Source organism: Arachis hypogaea, chromosome 20, assembly GCF_003086295.3.
Source record: "Arachis hypogaea cultivar Tifrunner chromosome 20, arahy.Tifrunner.gnm2.J5K5, whole genome shotgun sequence".
Lineage (NCBI taxonomy): Eukaryota > Viridiplantae > Streptophyta > Magnoliopsida > Fabales > Fabaceae > Arachis > Arachis hypogaea.
In genome coordinates, this window is record NC_092055.1 from 63,086,799 (window position 1) to 63,091,657 (window position 4,859).

At 41.2% G+C, this 4,859-nt stretch overlaps 1 non-coding gene across 1 annotated transcript; it reads right to left on the reverse strand.

Annotated features, from left to right (window-relative positions):
- Positions 1-240: 240 nt before the first annotated feature.
- On the reverse strand, positions 241-348 carry LOC112788242 (small nucleolar RNA R71). Its single transcript, XR_003195615.1, has one exon. It is a non-coding gene; the product is annotated as a small nucleolar RNA R71 (small nucleolar RNA).
- Positions 349-4,859: the final 4,511 nt, after the last annotated feature.

Sequence of the window (4,859 nt, forward strand, 5' to 3'; positions counted from 1 at the left end):
AAGTTTCATGGACTTCCATCTGAAGATCCTTTTCAGTTCTTAACTGAATTCTTGCAGATATGTGATACTGTTAAGACTAATGGAGTAGATCCTGAAGTCTACAGGCTCATGCTTTTCCCTTTTGCTGTAAGAGACAGAGCTAGATTATGGTTGGATTCTCAACCCAAAGACAGCCTGAACTCTTGGGATAAGCTGGTCACGGCTTTCTTAGCCAAGTACTTTCCTCCTCAAAAGCTGAGCAAGCTTAGAGCTGATGTTCAAACCTTCAGACAGAAAGAAGGTGAATCTCTCTATGAAGCTTGGGAAAGATACAAACAGTTGACCAAAAAGTGTCCTTCTGACATGCTTTCAGAATGGACCATCCTGGATATATTCTATGATGGTTTATCTGAGCTATCAAAGATGTCACTGGACACTTCTGCAGGTGGATCCATTCACCTAAAGAAAACGCCTGCAGAAGCTCAAGAACTCATTGACATGGTTGCTAATAACCAGTTCATGTACACTTCTGAAAGGAATCCTGTGAGTAAGGGGACGCCTATGAAGAAGGGAGTTCTTGAAGTTGATACTCTGAATGCCATATTGGTTCAGAACAAAATATTGACTCAGCAAGTCAATATGATTTCTCAGAGTCTGCATGGAATGCAAGCTGCATCCAACAGTACTCAAGAGGCATCTTCTGAAGAAGAAGCTTATGATCTTGAGAACCCTGCAATAGCAGAGGTAAATTACTTAGGTGAACCTTATGGAAACACCTATAACTCAACATGGAGAAATCATCCAAATTTCTCATGGAAGGATCAAAATCCCCAACAAGGCTTTAATAATGGTGGAAGAAACAGGTTTAGCAATAGCAAACCTTTTCCATCATCAACTTAGCAACAGACAGAGAACTCTGAACAAAATGCTTCTAATTTAGCAAATCTAGTCTCTGATCTATCTAAGGCCACTTTAAGTTTCATGAATGAAACAAGGTCTTCCATTAGAAATCTGGAAGCACAAGTGGGCCAGCTGAGTAAAAGGATCACTGAAATCCCTCCTAGTACTCTCCCAAGCAATACAGAAGAGAACCCAAAAGGAGAGTGCAAGGCCATTGACATAAGTGCCATGGCCGAACCTGTGAGGAAAGGAGAGGATGTGAATCCCAAGGAGGAAGACCTCCTGGGACGTCCAGTGATCAATAAGGAGCTTCCCTCTGAGGAACCAAAGGAATCTGAGACTCATCTAGAGACCATAGAGATTCCATTGAACCTCCTTATACCCTTCATGAGCTCTGATGAGTATTCCTCTTCTGAAGAGAATGAGGATGTCACTGAAGAGCAAACTGCCATGTTTCTTGGTGCAATCATGAAGCTGAATGCCAAATTGTTTGGCATTGATGCTTGGGAAGTTGAACCTCCCTTGTTCATCAATGAACTAAGTGATCTGGATCAACTGACATTGCCTCAGAAGAGACAGGATCCTGGAAAGTTCATAATACCCTGTACCATAGGCACCATGATCTTTAAGGCTCTGTGTGACCTTGGTTCAGGAATAAACCTCATGCCCCTCTCTGTAATAGAGAAACTGGGAATCTATGGGGTGCAAGCTGCTAAAATCTCACTAGAGATGGCAGACAGCTCAAGAAAACAGGCTTATGGACAAGTAGAGGACGTGTTAGTAAAGGTTGAAGGCCTTTACATACCTACTGATTTCATAGTCCTGGATACTGGAAAGGAAGAGGATGAATCCATCATCCTAGGAAGACCTTTCCTGGCCACAGCAAGAGCTGTGATTGATGTTGACAGAGGTGAAATAGTCCTTCAATGGAATGAGAACTCCCTTGTATTCAAAACTCAAGGATCTCCCTCTGCAACCATGGAGAGGAAGCAGGAAAAACTTCTCTCAAAGCAGAGTCAACCAGAGCCCCCACAGTCAAACTCTAAGTTTGGTGTTGAGAGGCCACAACCAAACTCTAAGTTTGGTGTTGAACTCCCATATCCAAACTCTAAGTTTGGTGTTGGAGAGTCTCAACAAAGCTCTGCACATTTGTGAGGCTCCATGAGAGCCCACTGTCAAGCTATTGACATTAAAGAAGCGCTTGTTGGGAGGCAACCCAATGTTTATCTAACTTTTATTTTCATTGTTTTTCATGTTTTCTTAGGTTCATGATCATGTGGAGTCACAAAATAAATATAAAAATTGAAAACGGAATCAAAAACAGCAGAAGAAAAATCACACCCTGGAGGAGCATCTGTCTGGCGTTCAGCGCCAGAACAGAGCATGGTTCTGGCGCTGAACGCCCAAAATGGGCAGCTTCTGGGCGCTGAACGCCAGAACAGGCATGGTTCTGGCGTTCAACGCCAGAAATGGCACACAAATGGGCGTTGAACGCCCAAAATGGCCACCAACCTGGCGCTGAACGCCCAGAGTTGGGTACAAAGGCATTTTTATATGCCTAATGGGTGCAGGGATGTAATTCCTTGAACACCTCAGGATCTGTGGACCCCACAGGATCCACTCAGGATCTGTGGACCCCACAGGATCCCCACCTACCTCCACTCACTTCTTCCCACCACTCTCTTTCACAAAACCCCATAAACACTCTTCCCTAAAAACCCCTCACCAATCACCTCAAGCTCTCTTCCCCACTAAACCTTCACCACTCACATCCATCCACTCTTCCCAATAAACCTACCTCATAAACTCCACCTACCTTCAAAATTCAACATCTCTTTCCCACCCAATCCCACCCATATGGCCGAATACAAACATCCATCCATCTCCTCCATATCTTCTTATTCTTCTATTCTTTCTTCTTTTGCTCGAGGGCGAGCAACATTCTAAGTTTGGTGTGGTAAAAGCATAGCTTTTTTGTTTTTTCCATAACCATTGATGGCACCTAAGGCCAGAGAAACCTCTAGAAAGAGGAAAGGGAAGACAAAAGCTTCCATCAAGGGTCTATAGCTCAGTGGTAGAACATTTGACTGCAAATCAAGAGATCACTGAGATACCTCAGGGGATACATTTTCTTCCACACAATTGATGGAAGCAACTAAGGGTGGAACATCAAGAGCACTCCATCATCCTTCATGAAATCAGAGAAGATCTAAAAGCAATGAAGGAGGAGCAGCAAAGACAAGGAAGAGACATAGAAGAGCTCAAGGACATCACTAAGGTGGATTAATTCCTTGTCCTTACTTTCTCTGTTTTTCGTTCTATATTATGTGCTTATCTATGTTTGTATCTTCATTACATGATCATTAGTAGTTAGTAACTTTGTCTTAAAGATATGAATGTCCTATGAATCCGTCACCTCTCTTAAAAGAAAAATGTTTTAATTCAAAAGAACAAGAAATACATGAGTTTCGAATTTATCCTTGAACTTAGCTTAATTATATTGATGTGGTGACAATGCTTCTTGTTTTCTGAATGTATGCTTGAACAGTGCATATGTCTTTTGAAGTTGTTGTTTAAGAATGTTAAATATGTTGGCTCTTGAAAGAATGATGACTAGGAGACATGTTATTTGATAATCTGAAAAATCATAAAAATGATTCTTGAAGCAAGAAAAAGCAGCTAAGAACAAAGCTTGCAGAAAAAAAAAAAAAAGAGAGGCGAAAAAAAATATATATATATATAGAAAAAAAAATAGAAAGAAAAAGAAAAAGCAAGCAGAAAAAGCCAATAACCCTTAAAACCAAAAGGCAAGGGCAAATAAAAAGGATCCCAAGGCTTTGAGCATCAGTGGATAGGAGGGCCTAAAGGAATAAAATCCTGGTCTAAGCGGCTAAACCAAGCTGTCCCTAATCATGTGCTTGTGGCGTGTAGGTGTCAAGTGAAAACTTGAGACTGAGCGGTTAAAGTCAAGGTCCAAAGCAAACAAAGAGTGTGCTTAAGAACCCTGGACACCTCTAATTGGGGACTTTAGCAAAGCTGAGTCACAATCTGAAAAGGTTCACCCAATTATGTGTTTGTGGCATTTATGTATCCGGTAGTAATACTGGAAAACAAAGTGCTTAGGGCCACGGCCAAGACTCATAAAGAAGCTGTATTCAAGAATCATCATACTAAACTAGGAGAGTCAATAACACTATTCGAAATCTGAAGTTCCTATAGATGCCAATCATTCTGAACCTCAATGGATAAAGTGAGATGCCAAAACTATTCAAGAGGCAAAAAGCTATAAGTCCCGCTCATTTGATTGAAGCTATGTTTCATTGATAGTTTGGAATTTATAGTATATTCTCTTCTTTTTATCCTATTTTTAGTTGCTTGGGGACAAGCAACAATTTAAGTTTGGTGTTGTGATGAGCGGATAATTTATACGCTTTTTGACATTGTTTTTAGTATGTTTTTAGTAGGATCTAGTTACTTTTAGGGATGTTTTCATTAGTTTTTATGTTAAATTCACATTTCTGGACTTTACTATGAGTTGTGTGTTTTTCTGTGATTTCAGGTATTTTCTGGCTGAAATTGAGGGACTTGAGCAAAAATCAGATTCAGAGGTTGAAAAAGGACTGCTGATGCTGTTGGATTCTGACCTCCCTATACTCAAAGTGGATTTTCTGGAGCTACAGAACTCGAAATGGCGCGCTTCCAATTGAGTTGGAAAGTAGACATCCAGGGCTTTCCAGAAATGTATAATAGTCCATACTTTGACCAAGAATAGATGACGTAAACTGGCGTTCAACGCCAGCTTTCTACCCAAATCTGGCGTCCAGCGCCAGAAAAGGATCCAAAACCAGAGTTGAACGCCCAAACTGGCACAGAAACTGGCGTTCAACTCCACAAATGGCCTCTGCACGTGCTACACTTAAGCTCAGCCCAAACACACACCAAGTGGGCCCCGGAAGTGGATTTATGCATCAATTACTTAC